Source organism: Mixophyes fleayi, chromosome 6, assembly GCF_038048845.1.
Source record: "Mixophyes fleayi isolate aMixFle1 chromosome 6, aMixFle1.hap1, whole genome shotgun sequence".
Taxonomy (NCBI): Eukaryota; Metazoa; Chordata; class Amphibia; order Anura; family Limnodynastidae; genus Mixophyes; species Mixophyes fleayi.
The window spans coordinates 146,602,564-146,623,756 of NC_134407.1; positions in this window are offsets into that span (position 1 = coordinate 146,602,564).

The following is a 21,193-nucleotide window of genomic DNA, read 5'->3' on the forward strand; positions in this document are numbered from 1 at the left end:
TGGGAGAGGGTGCAATGTGTGGAGATGTCTCATAGGCCTTTAAAAGGAGTAGGACAAAGACACTAGGTTAGCAGGAGGGGCGACTGGCTTACCCCAACACTCCTAACAGCCAGTCCAGCCAACCAGAGCCTAACCGAGCCACCAGGGACAGGCTGGGCTGGGGGGCAGGGGGCCGGTCCCATAGGGGCTACCTTGGGCTGGGTCACAGGGCCACCTATATTTTTTATATTATCCTTCTGTGTAGGGGTCGTTTCTGTTCTCTGCCATATTGTTGGTCCTTTCTAGACTAAGGCTGGATACACACTATACAAAATTTCTCCCGATGCAATATCGTTATTGATTTTACCAATGATAAAATAAAAAAGTACTGATCATGTGTACACACTAAACAGGTTTTACACGATTTACCTTCAGATCTGTGCTCTTCATCTGTCATATCCTTCGGCTGAAAAGATTGTGACTCTGCACACTCCATAGAGATCTATGGACACTGCTGTGCTGGCCGTGAGTGCATACACACTGCAGAATTAGAACAACATTGTTCCATCGTTGAATGACATGTTTAGTCCAGTTTAAAAATCAAATGAAACAATACAACGTGCTTTGGAACGATAATCGTTTATCATTGCAACATACACACTAACGATATATCGGACTGAATGGTGGTTTCAGAGGCGGGCCTAGTGGGCCCAGGTGCAAAAATTTGCTGTGGGCCCCCTCCTCACACACACACGCAAACAAAAACAAAAAATGTATAGTATCTTGTTGCTTACTTCAAATTTCAAGTATAAGAAATATAAATATATAACGTGCTCCTTCCGTATCAAACTGTGCCCCTTATATCACACTGTGCACCTTCCATCATACTGTGCACCTTCCATCACAATGTGCCCCTGACCCCCTTCTGTATTACACGGTGCCCCTTCCATCCCACTGCGCTCCTTCTGTATCAAACTGTGCCCCTGGCCCTCTACACTATCACACTGTGCCCCTGGCCACTCCACCATCACACTGTGTTTCCCTTTTATTAGTCTGTGCCTCCATTCCTTTAATTATCTTTTACTTGGCCTTCTTTCATCTTTTTCTCTTCTGTATTCTGTCTTCATGCTTGTGGCTCCTCTCTGCACTGCTCCTCACTGAAAATGCCGGCCGTGACAGCCAGTGAGAAGGGAGCAGAGAGGAGGATATCGGGTCCCTGGGACCACGCGGATTGGTAATTATATTTATATATTTTTTAATGACATGGGCCCTGGTGCCATAAACTGGCCGTTCCTCTGGTAGTTATGCCTCTGGGTCGATTATCGTTTGATTGGCCCGAGAACATTGTAGACTTATTGAAACTCCCAGTTAAGTCTGAGATGTTACACAAGCCTTTGTATTGTAAGAGAATTATCTCACTTCCTTAATTTTGACAGAGGCGGTCTGGTTTTAGATAAAATGATTATGGAGAACAGAAAGGGAACAATGGTAATTGTACTGTAAGGTAAGCTCTGCAAGCAATCTTACTAGCACCATTATAGACACTACGTTAAGTCTAATAACAACAGTATTTTTAATAGAAAGAGAAAATAGAAAAATATAGGGCCAGTTGACCTTTAAAGGAGAACTCTTCTATGGCTTTTTATTGGTTTACCCTTTTTTATGCTAGTAAAATCATTGGGTGTTAAGCTACCCTGATTCTCAGCATATGGCGGTGTGCCTCATGCTTCAATAGGCTGTATTCCCATGGATACAGGGATCAAAACATCAAAATTTTGGGTCCATGGCCAGGAAACCTCCCAGACTTTAATCCCATTAAGAACTTGTGGTCACTCCTCAAGAGGCGGGTGGACAAACAAATACCAACAAATTCTGGCAAACTCCAAGCATTGATTGGGCAAGAATGGGCGGCCATCAGTCAGTATATGGCCCAGAACTTGATTGACAGCATGCCAGGGCGAATTGCAGAGGTCTTCAAAAAGAAGGGTCAACACTGCAAATATTGACTCTTTGCATAAACTTAATGTAATTGTCAATAAAAGCCTTTGACGTTTAGGAAATGCTTGTAATTTTACTTCAGTATACCATAGCAACATCCAGGGCCGCCGAGAGGGGGGGGGGCGGGTACAGCCAGGGGGCCCGGGCCGGGCCTTCGCTGCTAATTAAAAAAATTTTTTATTTTTTTTATTTTTCTCTCTTGCGCTATTTTTTTTTAACTTTTTTTAATTTGGGGGTCTTGGGTTTCTTGGGAGCTGTTAGAAAAAAAAATAAAAAAAATAAATAAAAAAATACTCACTTGATCGCGCGGCGCCGTGTCCCTCCTCTCCTCCATTCACACTGACTGCCGGGCGTGACATCATCAAGTCAAGCCCGTCAGTCAGTGAGGAGCGCCGCAGCCGGCGTGAGGAAAGAAGACAGAAGAGGAGACAGAAGAGCAGAAAAGAAAAGAAAGAAGTTGACAGAAGGTAAGTAAAGAAACGGAGAGGCGAGGGGAGGAAAACAGAGAGGGACATTACTATAAAGAAAGGGGACAGAGAAACAGAGGAGGAAAAAAAAGTGGGCGAGAGGAACAGAGGAGGAAAAAAAGGAGAGAGCCACAGGGGAATAAAAAAAAATTGGTGAGAGAGGAACAGAGGAGGGAAAAAAAATTGGGGAGAGAGGAACAGAGGAGGAAAAAAAGGAGAGAGCCACAGAGGAATAAAAAAAAGTGGGAGAGAGGAACAGAGGAGGAAAAAAAGTGGGAGAGAGGCACAAAGTAAAAAAGAAGGGGGAAAAGCAGCATGGAGGTCGCAGTGTGAGCATAAGGGGGTACAGTGTAGTTGTGATAAAGGGGCACAGTATTGTATGTGTGATGGCACAGGGGGCTTGTTGTAATGTAGTGTGTGTGAGGTAGGTGGCGGCTAATTAATGGGCGCTATTTTGTTTGTAGGGTGATGGTGAGGCAATTTAATAGTAGGGACTATTAATTTAAGATGGGGTGGTTTGGGGGCTATTGAATCTTGGGGTGAGTTTAGGGAGAATGAGGTCTATTTATTAAATGTGACTATGAATTATTTAATGGCAGTGATGGTTGCGGGAAATAGGTATTGCTGGGGCTGTTTGCAGGAAGGGAAATAGGTTTATTTATTAAATGTGAATAGTATTATTTTAATGTTGGGGCTGGAGGAAGGCCTAATTATTAATCGTGGGTGCTATTGATTTAACGCCGGGGCTGGCTGTAATTTTCTAAATGTAGCCATTTTTTTTTCAAAATAGGTCCTTCAACATTTCTGGATCCGGACAAGCCACAACTAAAGAAACCAGCAGCCACAGGTGGAGAAAGTGAGAAGAACAGGTAGGAGAGAGCAGCACAGTGTGTGAAATGTTGTGATTCTAGTAGGGACAATACCAATTTTTGGTGAATGTTGTGCCCAATGTAAGGTGTAGGCCAAGACTGAACTGTTTGTGTACACACTGCATTGTTTGTATACTACACTGTGGTGGTAGATGTCCTGAAAGTCAGGAGTGCTTGGACATATGTGACGCTCCGGCGAATTGAGAGCCTAGTGGTTTTTATGTTAGCTACGCCCCAATGGCACGTTTGCCACGCCCCCAAATGCATGACCACACCTCCCAAAATTTTTGCACCGCCGTTTGGCTAGCCACGCCCCTGAATGTATGACCATAAACCGAAATTTGTTTGCACCGCCGTAAGGCGGCGCAAAACAATTTTGGGGCTTACTTGACTATGAGGGGGGCCCCATGAATTTGTTGTACCCGGGCCCTGAATTCTTCTTGGCAGCCCTGGCAACATCTAACAAAAAGGTCTAAAAATATTGAAGCAGCAAACTTTGTGAAAACCAATACTTGTGTCATTCTCAAAACTTTTGGCCATGACTGTAGACAAGTGGTTCCCAAACTTTTTCAGTTCGCGGCACCCTTAGAGTCTCCAAATTTTTTCAAGGCACCCCTCCAAAATAATTATTGAGCAGTCCTGTTTTAAAAGTAGTTGGGTCAAAAAAATGTAATAAGTATTTAGGTCAGGACAGAAATACTTATTTAGTTGTATGCAAAAATGCCCCCTCTACATCCAGACACACTGCCCCCTCTGCATCCAGTCACTCTGCCCCCTCTCACGCTGCCCCCTCTGATGCTGCCCCCTCTGTCATGCTGTCCCCCTCCTCTGTCACGCTGTCCTCCTCTTCTGCCCTCTGTCACACTGTCCTCCTCCTCTGCCCTCTGTCACGCTGTACCCCTCATCTGCCCTCTGTCCCCCTCCTCTGCCCTCTGTCACACTGTCCCCCTCTTCTGTCACACTTTCCCCCTCCTCTGCCCTCTGTCACACTTTCCCCTCTGCCCCCTCTCACGCTGCCCCCTCTGCCCTCTGTCACCTCTCACTGCCCTCTGTCACGCTGTCCCCCTCCTCTGTCACGCTGTCCCCCTCCTCTGCCCTCTGTCCCCCTCCTTTGCCCTCTGTCACACTGCCCCCTCTGCATCCAGGCACTCTGCCCCCTCTGCAGCCCCCTGTCACGCTGCCCCCCTCTGCAGCCCTCTGTCACTCTGCTGCCCTCTGTCACTCTGCTGCCCGCTGCCCCCCTCTGCTGCACGCTGCCCCCCTCTGCTTCCCTGCTGTCCTCCTCTGCTGCCCCGCTGTCCTCCTCTGCTGCCCTCTGTCCTCCTCTGCTGCCCTATGTCCTCCTCTGCTTCCCGCTGTCCTCCTCTGCTGCCCTATGTCCTCCTCTGCTGCCCGCTGTCCTCCTCTGCTGCCTGCTGTCCTCCTCTGCTGCCCTCCTCTGCTGCCCTCTGTCCTCCTCTGCTGCCCTATGTCCTCCTCTGCTGCCCTCTGTCCTCCTCTGCTGCCCGCTGTCCTCCTCTGCTGCCCGCTGTCCTCTGTCCTCCTCTGCTGCCCTCTGTCCTCCTCTGCTGCCCGCTGTCCTCCTCTGCTGCCCGCTGTCCTCTGTCCTCCTCTGCTGCCCTCTGTCCTCCTCTGCTGCCCTCTGTCCTCCTCTGCTGCACGCTGCCCCCCTCTGCTTTCCTGCTGTCCTCCTCTGCTGCCCCGCTGTCCTCCTCTGCTGCCCAGCTGTCCTCCTTTGCTGCCCTCTGTCCTCCTCTGCTGCCCTATGTCCTCTGTCCTCCTCTGCTTCCCGCTGTCCTCCTCTGCTGCCCGCTGTCCTCCTCTGCTGCCCTCCTCTGCTGCCCTATGTCCTCCTCTGCTGCCCGCTGTCCTCCTCTGCTGCCCGCTGTCCTCTGTCCTCCTCTGCTGCCCTCTGTCCTCCTCTGCTGCCCGCTGTCCTCCTCTGCTGCCCGCTGTCCTCTGTCCTCCTCTGCTGCCCTCTGTCCTCCTCTGCTGCCCGCTGTCCTCCTCTGCTGCCCGCTGTCCTCTGTCCTCCTCTGCTGCCCTCTGTCCTCCTCTGCTGCCCGCTGTTCTCCTCTGCTGCCCTCTGTCCTCCTCTGCTGCCCTCTGTCCTCCTCTGCTGCCCTCTGTCCTCCTCTGCTGCCCGCTGTCCTCCTCCTCTTCCCGCTGTCCTCCTCCGCTTCTCCCAGCCATAAAAAAAAGAAAGAGCAGATAAACTTACCAATCCGCCGGGCGCCGGGACCCAGCAGCCTCCTCTCCCGCAGCTGTCACTGACGTCGATATTCAGTGACAGCTGCGGGAGAGAGGAGGCTGCTGGGTCCCGGCGCCCGGCGGATTGGTAAGTTTATCTGCTCTTTCTTTTTTTTTATGACTGGCCCGCGGCACCCCAGTGACAGCGCCGCGGCACCCCTGGGAGCCGCGGCGCACAGTTTGGGAACCGCCGCACTAAACTCTAGTACAGTAACTTTAACTCTGCTAACACATATCACACAAATGCAATTCTATATTAGACAAATATATACAATCATGCGGTCTTTGTTAATAGACCGTTCAAATGCAGATCACTTCTTTTCTTTCCCTGGTGATTTGATAAAACACGCTCTCTTGTCTATCTTTCATCCTATTTAACACCAATTTACTATACAATTTACACCCCACTGCTCCCTCCCTTCCTCTTAGGCATAAGCATACAGTCACTTTAATAAAAGCTGTCTCCTCAACACAGTTATAGGCTTTCCCATATATATAGTAGATAAGGCCAAAGCGTTTGCTGCAGTTTTTATCAGTTTTAAACTCAGACTCTGTCTCCTAACTATGTGTCCCTACACTTCACCCTTGTTATTATATTGCAGTCCCGCAAAAGGGTTTTATATAATATTATTCAGGTCTCCCTACCTGTTCCCTAACTGACTTATTACTGGCCTCCAGTTACCGCATCCAAAATGGCTCCTCTCTGTTCAGGTGTCAGGTAAGCTCTCTCATTGGAAAGCCTTTTCCACTCTCCCCTTGCGTCTCTCCCTCTCTGGGGACTCACTTTCACACAGACCTCCGTTCATCTCTCGTCCATAGCCCATGTGCGGCCCACTCGGGTCACGTGCACCACACTTATAAAAAAGCTAGACAGAAAAATAGGTAAATTTGCACAAATAGTAAAGCTCTACCTGCCTGCCGCATGTTTTGCACTTTGCCAAATAAACTTTATTATTCATTTATTTTAGTTAACACATTTTTAACTCACTCAGATTATAGTATAATTTCTCTCATGTACAACTATATTCATTCTAGAAATCAGTAGTTATTTTTGTCAGTATGAGAATCAGAACAGAGTTGTTTTCTTCCCACTGCAATGTCTCCTGTCTCCTATTCCCAGTAATATTATTCATTTCTTTATGCTGAGGAAGATGAGGTGACAGTTTCCGTTTCACATTTATCTTAAAGGTTATTTTTTGACGCTGTCACAGGTCCCATTCACTGCTGTTAAATGAATGGTCTCGGCTTCCAGCAATTCATCTTGCCAGCTCACCTCTCTATCACTTTAGCTGAAAACACAACATATTTGGCAGCTTCTCTTTGGCTGCGGGATCGCCAGAAATAAAGTGGGGAGTCCTCTGACCTAGACAACACCATCTGAGTGTTTATTGAATGGAAACAGAAAACTTTGTTCATAGCTTTACTTAAAAGGCACATGCTTTCAAACTACTTTTAATATTTTAGTTTCCGAATTTGAAAATGTAAAAGTATTTTTACTTTTTCTCTACCGTTTTTTAACCATGACAAGTAATTTGGCTGATTTCGTTGATCTGCTCAGGTCCGATACTTCATTTGTTATTTCTGAGTAAATGCTGAATGCTGGTTGCCAGGGTTGGCAAATCATAGCAACATAGCAGCAGAGAAATTGGAAGGGCTATTTTCTTACACTTTTGGGAAAATAAAATGGCTACCATCAATTACACATAAATGGATATAAACAAAGTTGAATGATCATTGAACTGTTACATCTCTAAATATCTTTTACAAACTGGCACCACTTACTGTGCTGTGCTTTCCTGAAATTACACCATTGTATGTAGTGCTTACATTCATCAGACAGAAACTGAGCAGTTAAAAATGTCTCCTCTGCAGGAGAATGAGAAGGGGTTCAGGCCCTGCGAAGTACTCTTAGCCCCTCACACATACACAAAAGCAATTTCTGCGCGCATGACCTAGAGAGTTGTGGTTTGCTCCCCACTAATGGACCAATTAATTTGCCAAGATATTATTAGCTTAAATAATTTATCTGTGGAAGTTTTGGTTCCTGAAAATGTCCTTGTACGCTGTGAGATTGTAATTGTCTTCACAAATCAGGCTGGAAGTGTGTAGTGTATTATCCATGCCGACTTGTTACATACAGCTTGTGACCATATTACATGCAGGAAAGTGCATTGTATTTCCCCTCTTTCTTCCATACTTGCCTCCGCTCTGCCACTGTACACGCTGGGAAAATTGCAAAACTCTCTTCACAGTGATAGTCTGTAATATACTGAAATCACTTATATGTTTTTATTGTGGCTAATGCACCCTAGAATAGTCAATAGGTAACACACAAAATAAAAGAAATGTGTGCTGTTTAGGGCCACTCTGGAGTATTTTATTGATTTATTAATGAAATTAATACTTCGTTTGTTACATTTTGATCACATCCACGTTTTCAGTATACCTAAATATATTATAACAGGACAGTTGAAATTTCATTCATAACCAAATTATTTCTAAACTAACTGCTTTGTAGCTCTTATTTCTCTACTTATTACTAAAGAGTGACTTATGAGATTCAGTTCACACCAAGGGGCAGAGGCAGAACTAGCGCAATGTGGGTCTAGTGCAGGGAAGCGTGGAGGAGGGTACCGGGGGCCCCCGACCCTCTGCATCTGCCATGCAGCGGGCCCCATTATCTCCATGGGGCCCAGTGCACTGCACCTGCTGCATTAATGGTAGTTCCGCCACTGCCAAGGGGTATATTTACTAAATTGCGCGTTTGAAAAGGTGGAGATGTTGCCTATAGCAATCAATCATATTCTAGGTATCATTTATTTAGTACATTCTACAAAATGACAGCTAGAATCTGATTGGTTGCTATAGGCAACATCTCCGCTTTTCCAAACCCGCAGTTTAGTAAATATATCCCCAAATCTAAATTTAATGCTGTAAAATCCATCACACTTATATGCACTGCTTGACAGTTCCTAACTTAACTATCATTGTTAACATGATCTTACTCTCTAATTGATTTGTTATTTGGATAGTTCACATTCAATACAATTATTCAATCAGTTCACTTGATGACCCAGGTAACTGGTTTATTATTTCATGCCACATTAATAAAAATCACTGTTAGATTTCATTTATGAGGAGCAGACATTCTTTTTTTTTACATGTCTAATCCTGATCACTTGGCCGCATATGGGTCAGGTCATCTGTCTAAAAAAAGACACAAATAAAAAAGCATATTCACATTCATATGCACATATCTCAATGCGTTCAGTTCTTCAACACCAGCATATACGCCAGGCTGAATCAGCAGCAACAAGTGTAGCATAGCATAGAGAAAGCATAGAGATACCCTATTTCTACACAATATAATAATGTAAGGAAGTGTCATATGCACAACAGAGAATAGTGTCTGCGTAGTGTCATTAATAAATAGGAAAGTTGCATTTACAATGTAAAATAGAAGTAATACAAACACAAATACAAATTCAATTCAATTAAGTGAAATTAAATACAAACATGTTGCTTTCCCCATTAAAAATCCTTTCCTGCCTCAATCCAAATGTAAATATTAGTACAGTAATATAAACAAACACCTATGACTTATATATAATATAGCAGGTACATGAATGAACGAAGTATATCAGCTGGAGAGGTCAATTACCAATCATCCAATCGGAACAGATAGGTAGTGGTGCGGATCATCATCAGGATCAAAGCCTGTATTTACACCAGTCCTCCAGAATCTGCTAGAGGTGCTCAAACTCAGTCCTCAAGAGCTACCAACAGTTCATGTTTTCAGGATTGCTTTAATCATGTACAGGTGAGTTAATGTGTTTTTCTAGGTCAGTAATTATCACACGTGTTTCTGCAGACAGAAACCCTAACAACATGACCTGTTGGTAGCTCTTGAGGACTAGGTTTGAGCACTTCTGCGCTAGAGATATGACTACTTACAGGTGCGTATGTATCTGTGTCCAGATCTACCCCAAATACGTGAACCTATATTTACTGTACTCGGGCTATGTTCCCCTTCTCCCCTTGCATTACCGGTTCCTCCTCTCCAATTGTAAGGAGTTACAAGTGTAGCTGCATACAGACGCATGTTACACATTTTTGGTGCACATGCCCAGTACGGAAATTCATGTTTAATGCTAATGAAACATATGTACATCAAACTGTGCATCAGGCCCATTGTGTATATCTAGTTATCTACACCTAGCTGCTAAAACATTCTGGAACCGAGAAGAGATATAAACTATTGGTTCCACATACTAGAAGTGTATTAAGAGTGCTTGCTTTACAATAGCATGTGGAACTTAACACCGAGGGGGTTAATATATATTTTTACATTTCCGCCTACCACAGAACATTGCACAATCCCCATTGATTTTATTTTTGCTTTAATTCCCACCATTATTCCTGCAGTCCCCACGTGATGTCACGGCCACTGTATAGCTATTCCTGGCATCAGGAGGCAGTGAATTTATTGCATAGCTATAATAAGGACAGAGTGGTACGTTACAGTGTATTGCATGAATGTGGGCAGGGCTATAACAATCCAGGCATTAATTTAACAATAGCTTTTATTAGCCAACACTTGTCTTGGCTGATATATGGGCATTTCCCGTAGCAGCTTAAGAATATTTTTGAGCTATGGAGAATATGTCCCGAGTCTCTGTACTTCCTCCTCCAACTGCTGAAACATTTAATACAATCTTACTCAAGCTATTTACCCTCAACCAAGACAGCAAACATCAACCGTGTTTCCTGTATGTGCCTGGATGTCAGTGTCAGTGCTTTCCGAGGTCAAACTTTTACAAGCAATTTACAGAACAATTAAGACTATTTTTCACTTCTTTAACCGCTTTTGTTTTCTGAAAGGTAGATATATATGTAGCAGGTTTGTGGTCTACCATCTCTGCTGTAAGTTATTGCGTAGTCCAGGGTTTCCCAAACCCAGTCCTCAGGGCTCCCTAACAGTGCAGGTTTTCCATATCTCCTTGCTGGAGCACAGGTGTAATCATTACTGACTGACACATTGGGGGGTATTCAATTGTTAGCGTTAACGCTCTCAAACGAGCGCTCAAAAAATCTTAGCGTAAATACGGTAATTACTCGCGGAATTTCAGCTCACCACTGAAATTCCGCGAGTAAACTACCGTATTAACGCTTTTCGAGCGCAATATTACCGTATAAACTGTAATATTTTTTGAGCGCTCGTTTTTTAGCGTTAACGCTAACAATTGAATACCCCCCATTGTAACAGATCCACAGGTGGTCCTAATTATGTCACATGTGATCTGGAAAACCTGCACTGTTGGGGAGCCCTGAGGACTGGGTTTGGGAAACCATGGCACAGTTATTTAATATGGTTGTATCATTAAAATGGTTTTAAAAGAAGGTCTTCTGCTGTAGCTATAAAACCTTTACTACCTACATTGAATGACAGCTACAGCACATGATGTGCTTATATCAGGGTATATTTGTTTGCACCTCAAAGATTTTTAAACAAGTCATACAAGCTGCCCATACACATACAGATTATATCGGCCAGTTTGGTCAATTTCAACCAAATTAAGTTAGCACTGTAACATATATGGCCAAATATATTGGACGCAACAGACAACCATAATGTCCCATCAAAATCGATTCCAAGTAGATCATAATTGACTGGGCAGTATGAAAATCTGGCCAGCCAATGATACATCAACAAATACATGGCATCAGCCAACTGAGACAATTACGTTGTATGCAGCCTCATCTGGATCTGTTAGTTGGATGTGTCTCATCTGGATCTATTAGTTTAGCCTGATTACCAGGCAACCTGATAAGAGGCGAATTTGGCCACAATGTGTGAAATTAATTAGCCTATTTATTAAGCTGGGTGATAAATTAGATTTTCTGTTGCCGGACTCTGGCTTCCAGTTCCATTTTTCATTAAAAAAAAATAAAGCAAAAAAAGGAAAAGTGTAATATGCAAAACAGAGAAAAAATATTTATTTGAATATAAAAACTGAAAAAATGTTTTAGCTAACTAATAAAGCATTTTTACTTGTGTGCTGGAGCTGCTATCGCCATTCTGAGGGCAATAGCTACTTGTGTCGCCACTGTCCTTAAATGTTAAAATGTCCTGTTGCTGCTTATCAGAGCATTTGACAGTCTTCGGAAGCACAACTGGCTCATACGCACGCACTGGAACTGGAAGCCATGGGCTTCCACTACCAGATTAAAAAAAGGAAAAAGAAAGAAAGAAAGAAATGCATTATTTTAATGATAAAGGATTTTGTTTGTGGTGGTAACCCCTGCTTATTACCATCCTGAGCCAGCTGTACAACAGTACTTGTACAGCCACTGTCCTTGTTAAATAGGTTCCGCATGCTTTGCAAAGGGAAACTTTGCCAGACAGACCTGGCAATAGCCAGGGAAAACTATAGCCAGCAGGGAGGGCTTGTTAAATAGGGAGAAGCATTAAAATTGACGAAATCCGTATTTAAGACTTTTCCTGATGTGATGGCACCTTAGCCCAGACATGGCCAGATTTTTGGACTCAGTAATCTACTTTAAAACACAAAATTCTTTTGCGATCCACTATCTACCGATTGAACAGCTAAAACATGGTCCAGTTGCGTATAGTGCTGTAGCAACAGTGCTGGCATATCTTTTGCATAGTAGAAGGACCACTTGGGCGCACATTGCTAAATTATTGGACTAAGAAAAATAAAAAAAAAATAAAAAAAAAAAATATATATATATATATATATATAATTCTTATAATAATTAGGGATGTGCACCGGCGACTTTTGAGGTCTCGTGTTTTGTGTTTTGGATCCGGATTTTTGTTATTTTTGAGGTTCGGATTTGTCTCGCAAAACACTTGACGAAAGGTCTCGGTTCGGATTTAAGGTATTGGATTCGGATTTTTTTTGAAAAAAACATAAAAAGTTTAAAAATCAAGTTTTTGGGCTTATTTTCACTCCTAGGCTATTATTAACCTCAATAACATTCAATAACAAGCATTTCCACTAATTTACAGTGTATTGTGAACACCTCACAATATAGTTATTAGTCCAAAACGTTGCAACAAGGTATCTTTCTGGACTGCGTAGAGGAGTGGGTCACCACAATATATATTAAAAACCCTGAACTTTTATGATTCGCACCAATAATTGTACCTGGACTGCGTAGAGGAGTGGGTCACCACAATATCTTAAAAACCCTGAACTTTTATGATTCGCACCAATAATTGTACCTGGACTGCGTAGAGGAGTGGGTCACCACAATATCTTAAAAACCCTGAACTTTTATGATTCGCACCAATAATTGTACCTGGACTGCGTAGAGGAGTGGGTCACCACAATATATTAAAAACCCTGAACTTTTATGATTCGCACCAATAATTGTACCTGGACTGCGTAGAGGAGTGGGTCACCACAATATATTAAAAACCCTGAACTTTTATGATTCGCACCAATAATTGTACCTGGACTGCGTAGAGGAGTGGGTCACCACAATATCTTAAAAACCCTGAACTTTTATGATTCGCACCAATAATTGTACCTGGACTGCGTAGAGGAGTGGGTCACCACAATATATTAAAAACCCTGAACTTTTATGATTCGCACCAATAATTGTACCTGGACTGCGTAGAGGAGTGGGTCACCACAATATCTTAAAAACCCTGAACTTTTATGATTCGCACCAATAATTGTACCTGGACTGCGTAGAGGAGTGGGTCACCACAATATATTAAAAACCCTGAACTTTTATGATTCGCACCAATAATTGTACCTGGACTGCGTAGAGGAGTGGGTCACCACAATATATTAAAAACCCTGAACTTTTATGATTCGCACCAATAATTGTACCTGGACTGCGTAGAGGAGTGGGCACTGGGCACCACAATAAAATATATAAAAAACCTTCAACAGATCTGCATTACACTACACATACGGCTGCTCCTCCATCCTCTCCATCATATACATGTTGGAGTTTTAGCGTGTGACAACCTCTTGTTTTTGATAATGTCAGTGCATTTGGAATATTTTTCAATTTGCCCCACACCACTGAATGTACTTTATCTATGATATGCAATACGCATCTATCTATCTTGACTGCGTAGTGTGGTGGCCCCGGTACACAATTTGGTACCGAGGCCACAATATAATTAAAAAACCCTCCACGTGTCTGAATTCCACCAAACAAGTATCTGGACTGCATAGTGGGGTGGCCCCGGTACCCAATTTGATACCGGGGCCACAATACCTCCTCCAAACATGCTACAGACAATTCGTCATTGAGAGACCCCAGACAGACAGGGTCGAAGTGTTATTGTTTGACTTTGTAAACCCAAAAAAATGTCCCTGTTGCACTTGCACATAGTCGTGCAATGAAGACTGACTTTTTCATTTAAAGGCACGATCTTTAAAGTGTCAGAAAGAGAGAGAAGACACAGGAGAGGAGAGTTGTAGCTGGGGACCTGGGGTGGAAGCTCCCAGGCTCCCCCAGCATTGCCTGGAAGTCTGAGCGTGGTGACTGAGCCAGGGCAAGGAATGTGTGCCCTGGATGAGGGGGAGAACTCCATGCCACTATAGTGAACCCAAGAGAGAGGGGGACACTGCACATGGAAGAGGCCCTGGAGTGAGGGCTGCTACAAGAGGCATGGTAGTTGTAGTGTCAGATCCTGAGGCTGAGAGTACACAGAGTGACGTGTCAGAGCACAGGAGACATTATCCCCGCAGAGGAGGGATGAGCTGCAGTTGAGAGGTATGTTGTTGAAATAGGACATGCACACTTTAACAAACCAATCATTTCAGCGACAGGGCCTACCAAACAACTTTGGCTGAAATGATTGGTTTGTTTGGGCCCCCACACCAAAAAAGCTATTCATCTCTCCCTGTACAGACTAAACAGGCTCTACTGAGGCAAGATGTCGTCCTCATCCTCAACCTCTGATTCCTCTCCCCCTACAGTGTGTACTTCCTCCTCATCACACATTATCAATTCGTCCCCGCTGGACTCCACAACCACAGGTCCCTCTGTAGTATCTGGAGGGCAGTGCTGTACTTCATTGAGGAATTGATTATTCATTTTTATAAACATCATTTTTTCAACGTTGTGAGGAAGCAACCTCCTTCGCCGCTCACTGACCAGGTTCCCCGCTGCACTAAAAACTCTTTCCGAGTACACACTGGAGGGGGGACAACTCAGGTAAAATAGAGCCAGTTTGTACAGGGGCTTCCAAACTGCCTTTTTTTCCTGCCAGTAACAATATGGACTGTCTGACATGTCTACTTGGATGGTGTCAGCAAAGTAATCATCCACAATTTTTTCTATTGTCACAGCATCCAATGCAGCGAGAGTAGACATGTCTGCAATGGTTGGCAGGTCCTTCAGTCCGGACCAGATGTTATCAGCATCCCCGCCAGTGCCTCTTTTGGGAAAACTGAGCTTTTTCCTCGCAGCCATAGATGTGGAAGAAAATGAGGGTGGAGCTGTTGGCATGTCACGGTCCTCTTCAGAGGACAATCTCCTGACCAGCAGGTCTTTGCACCGCTGTAGACTTGTGTCCGCCGGAAACAGAGACACAACATACGCTTTAAACCGAGGATCGAGCACGGTGGCCAGAATGTATTCCTCTGACTTTAAAAGAGTGACCACCCTCGGATCCTGGCAAAGCGTACGAAGGGCTACATCCACAAGAGCTACATGCTTGCTGTAATCGCAATGGCTTACCAGCTCCTCCCTCACTTTCTCCAGCTGCTTCTGCAACAGCCTGATCAGGGGAATGACCTGACTCAAGCTGGCAGTGTCGGAACTGACTTCTCGTGTGGCAAGTTCAAATGGCTGCAGAACCTTGCACAACACGGAAATCAGTCTCCACTGCGCTTGACTCAGGCGCATCCCCACTCCTTTGCCTATGTCGTAGGTGGCTGTGTAGGCCTGAATGGCCTTTTGCTGCTCCTCCATCCTCTGCAGCATATAGAGGGTGGAGTTCCAGCGCGTCACAACCTCTTGTTTGAGGTGATGGCAGGGCAGGTTCATGCTTTTTTGATGTGCCTCTAGTCTGCGGTAGGCACTGGCTGAATGCCGAAAGTGTCCAGCAATTTTGCGCGCCACCGCAAGCATCTCCTGCACACCCCTGTCACTCTTGAGGTAATGCTGCACCACCAAATTAATGGTGTGGGCAAAACATGGGACGTGCTGGAAATTGCCCATATTTAATGCCCGCACAATGTTACTGGCATTGTCTGACACCACAAATCCCCATGAGAGTCTAAGTGGGGTAAGCCACTGGGAGATAATTTCCCTCATTTTCTCTAATATGTTGTCAGCGTTGTGCCTCTTATTAAAGCCTGTAATGCACAATGTTGCCTGCCTTTGCATGAGCAGCCATTTTGTAGATGCTGCTACTGATGCAGCTGTTGCTGTTGCTGCGGAAGGGGATGCATCTACCCAGTGGGCTGTCACAGTCATATAGTCCTTCGTTTGCCCAGAACCACTTGTCCACATGTCCGTGGTTAAGTGGACAGTGGGTACAACCGCATTTTTAAGAGCACTGAGGACACTTGATCGTACTTCTCTGTACATTTTTGGTATCGCCTGCCTAGTGAAGTGGAATCTCGAGGGGATTTGGTACCGGGGACACAATACCTCCATCAACCCTCTAAATCCCACTCCACTGATGGCGGACACCGGGCGCACGTCTAACACCAACATTGCAGTTACAGCCGCAGTTATACGCTTTGCAATAGGGTGACTACTATCGTATTTTGTGGTCATGGCAAACGACTGTTGGACGGTCAATTGTTTTGTGAAAGACTTAGCGGTCTTACGACTTCCCCTCTGGGAAGATGACCGACTAACAGCAGCAACAGCAGCAGTGGCAGTAGTAGGCGTACCGCTGCAGGATTCCTCGGATGAATCCCGTATTGAGGAGGACTCAGTCTGGCTGCTGACTTGGGCTGCAGGACTGAATCTGATGGAGATTGTGGAGGAAGTTGACGAGGAGGGTGTTGCTGGTGTGTATCCAACTGGACCACGGGATTTAGGTGTCCCTGTACCGATGAGGGTCCTAGCCCCAGTTCCTGAACTAACCACTGAACTATGAAGGTTATTCAGGTGACGTATAAGGGAGGATGTTCCTAGGTGGGCAAGATCCTTACCCCTGCTTATTTGAGCTTTACATAAGCTACATATGGCCATACATTGGTTGTCTGGATTTGGATAAAAATAACTCCAGACCGAAGAGGTGCATTTTTTGGTCTTCTGACCAGGCATGACGATGGGCTTTTTCATCCCATGGACATCAGCTTTTTCCCCCCCTGGTGCCTCATTTACAATAACCACATCACCATCCTCATCATCAAGTTCCTCCACAGCGCCAGCTACATCATCAATAGCCTCCTCCCGAGCCACCTCTTCCCGTACAGTGATGGGAAGGTCAGGCTTGACAACCACCAACACCCTTGGACTCGCCTTGGGGATTTGTGATAATTTCTCTTTAGAAGGCAGAGTTGTTTGCTGTTTTGTTGCTGACAGCATAACTCTCTTCAATTTTTTGTAGGGGGGGGGAGGAGGAGGAGGGCTAAGATCCGTGGGTGAAGCTGAACCACTAGTCATGAACACGGGCCAGGGCCTAAGCCGTTCCTTGCCACTCCGTGTCGTAAATGGCATATTGGCAACTTTACGTTTCTCCTCAGATGATTTTAAGTTTCTCTTTTTGCTACTTTTTCTTAACTTGGGCTTTTTGGATTTTACATGCCCGGTACTACGAGATTGGGCATCGGGCTTGGAAGACGACGTTGATGGCATTTCATCGTCTATGTCATGACTAGTGGCAGCAGCTTCAGCATTAGGAGGAAGTGGGTCTTGATCTTTCCCTACTTTATCCTCCAAATTTTTGGTCTCCATTATATGTAGCACAAGATACTGCAGAATGTGTGAACTTGGTAATATTGCAGTACCAATGGACTTATACTGCTGGATTGGTTTTGCAAATTTGGTTATAATTATTATATATTTTTTTTTTTTAAATTTTTTATTTTTTTTTACTTTTTTTAAATTTTTAAAAAACTTGGGAATAGTGGGGAAAAAACTATGCCCTTAGAAGCACAGAGCACAGGACACAGCACCACTGGACTGAACAGGACACGGCACAGGACCCAGCAGCACTACGGAACTCAGCAGGACAGAGCACAGGACACAGCACCACTGGACTGATACTGCAGAATGTGTGAACTTGGTAATATTGCAGTACCAATGGACTTATACTGCTGGATTGGTTTTGCAAATTTGGTTATAATTATTATATATATTTTTTTTTTTTTAAATTTTTTATTTTTTTTTACTTTTTTTTTATTTTTTAAAAACTTGGGAATAATGGGGAAATAACTATGCCCTTAGAAGCACAGAGCACAGGACACAGCACCACTGGACTGAACAGGACACGGCACAGGACCCAGCAGCACTACGGAACTCAGCAGGACAGAGCACAGGACACAGCACCACTGGACTGATACTGCAGAATGTGTGAACTTGGTAATATTGCAGTACCAATGGACTTATACTGCTGGATTGGTTTTGCAAATTTGGTTATAATTATTATATATTTTTTTTTTTTTTAAATTTTTTATTTTTTTTTACTTTTTTTTTATTTTTTAAAAACTTGGGAATAATGGGGAAATAACTATGCCCTTAGAAGCACAGAGCACAGGACACAGCACCACTGGACTGAACAGGACACGGCACAGGACCCAGCAGCACTACGGAACTCAGCAGGACAGAGCACAGGACACAGCACCACTGGACTGATACTGCAGAATGTGTGAACTTGGTAATATTGCAGTACCAATGGACTTATACTGCTGGATTGGTTTTGCAAATTTGGTTATAATTATTATATATTTTTATTTTTTTTTAAATTTTTTATTTTTTTTTACTTTTTTTTTATTTTTTAAAAACTTGGGAATAATGGGGAAATAACTATGCCCTTAGAAGCACAGAGCACAGGACACAGCACCACTGGACTGAACAGGACACGGCACAGGACCCAGCAGCACTACGGAACTCAGCAGGACAGAGCACAGGACACAGCACCACTGGACTGATACTGCAGAATGTGTGAACTTGGTAATATTGCAGTACCAATGGACTTATACTGCTGGATTGGTTTTGCACATTTGGTTATAATTATATATATTTTTTTTAATTTCTAATTTTTTATTTTTTTTTACTTTTCTTTTATTTTTTAAAAACTTGGGAATAATGGGGAAATAACTATGCCCTTAGAAGCACAGAGCACAGGACACAGCACCACTGGACTGAACAGGACACAGCACAGGACCCAGCAGCACCACTGACCACAGAAGGACAGAGCACAGCACACAGCACCACTGGACTGATACTGCAGAACACAGCACAGCACAGCACAGCACAGCACAGCACTGCACAGCACAGCACTGCACAGCACTAAACAGCACAGAACTAAACAGCACAGAACTAAACAGCACAGAACTAAACAGCACAGAACTAAACAGCACAGAACTAAACAGCACAGAGGACCACCTAACACACCCTCCCTCTACCCTGATCAATGCCCGAGTGAAGATGGCGGCGACTAGCGGGGAATTTATAGGATCCGAGTATCGCGAGATCCGACAACGGGATTATGAGTCAGAGCCTCAGTTTCACTTTTGAATTTGGCGCCAATACCCGGATCTGTCTCGGATCCGACTCGGATCCGCAACGTTCGGGTGGGCTCGGATTTCAGAAATCCGAGTGCGCTCATCCCTAATAATAATATACCCTTACTAGTTTCAGTGATATGCTTGTTACATTTTAAATTATATTTTATTAATGATAATAAAGGTAAAAAGATGAACATGTTCCAATAAAAATACATAAATAGTTAAATTAAAAAATATGCAATAGGAACAGAGGAGGATTGGAAATTTAAAGTGGCCCTGGAAAAAATGCTGAAAGTGGCCTTATGTAGATGGGACCACATAAATCTTAGGTGGGGCCAATATAAAAGTAGGTGGAGCTAGCACACTATTAGCCCTAGCTACATCGGTTTTAGGTGAGGCCAATGCAATATGCAATGTTTGGCAAAGACACAGCTATATACAGGGCTGTCAAGATAAATTCAGGGCCCAGGTACAACAACTTTATGGGACCCCCTTATAGTTTAGACAACATTGGACCTGCAGGCTCCCATTGACAGCCATGGGGCTCTGGTTACTCCGACTTCACCCAGGAAAGCGCTATGCGTATGCACGTACAGCCGCAATACTTGTTCCGTCATCTCAGAATTTAGAATCAAGAAATGAATTGAAAAATTGCTTTATTATTTGAATAAAACATGTTTTCAACGTTGAAAGGTTTAACAAAACTTTAAATATTTTTGTCAAATATTTTTTTATCTAATCCATTATTTATTTTGTAATAAAAGTTTAAATATTTTTAATCTAATCTATTTATTAATTTTGTTACCCACTGTGCATGTGCAAACCGGCTAGCACATATCCCCTGAGACCAATATCACCGAGCAGAGTATCTCTTAGCTGCCCATGCTCTATTTTATTGATATGTCGGACTATAATATGTTGGACTTCAGAGTTACATTATATACTGGCGGACTGAGGCTGTTTTATATGCTGAAGTATATTTTTCTTATTAGTATATGCTGATCATTATTCCTAATGTGATGTTAGCCAGGTGCTAGTTTGAGCTATGAGGCTCACTGGCTGTGAGCATTAACCACATCCCTATATTAACATTTGTGTGTCAATTTTTCTTCCTTTGGGGAAGTGGAGAACATTTTCAATGTTCACCCTGTATCTGTTGGCCTACAAACTGCCCCATGGCCCAAATAGTGATCTGTCCTGAGCATAACATGTGAATGGGTGGATAAATTCTCCTTCCTGTATAACTCCCTGAGATCTGAGCCTATGAATAGCTGGATACTTCTATATATATATCTGTCCTATGTTGTTATTTCCCTGTGGCACTGACAAGTTCCTGTGTGTGGGATATTTAAAGCTATCTCTGTATCCCACAAGGTATACTGAGGGTAATTGACTGATGTGGGGGCACTATAAGGGTAAAACTGGAGCTACATTCATTATTTGCCACTGTGCAGAGTGTATGTACATGAATGCAGTGAATGTGGGTATAAATGTGTTGAGCTCAGCTGGTGTCCTGTGCTCCATTTATTTTGGGACTAGAGTAACATTCCTGCATTAGATACATAACATTGATATGTAAGGGCATCTCATCAAGATTCTAAATATTAAATAAAACTAGAGTTATAATATTAAATAATTATGAGGGGTAAATTTATCAAGCTGCGGGTTTGAAAAAGTGGAGATGTTGCCTATAACAACCAGATTTAGAGTTGGAAAGGGCAGTGTCATTGCTCATTTCTAAATTGCAGTGTAAATATAAGTCTGCCCTGTATGTAAGGCTGCCCTCTGCTTCTCCACCATATAGAGTGAACGTGGGGGCTCAATGAACAAACTTATATGGACACAGCTTCAGATCGGGGCAGCACGGTGGCTAAGTGGTTAGCACTTCTGCCTCACAGCGATGGGGTCATGAATTCAATTCCCGATCATGGCCTTATCTGTGTGG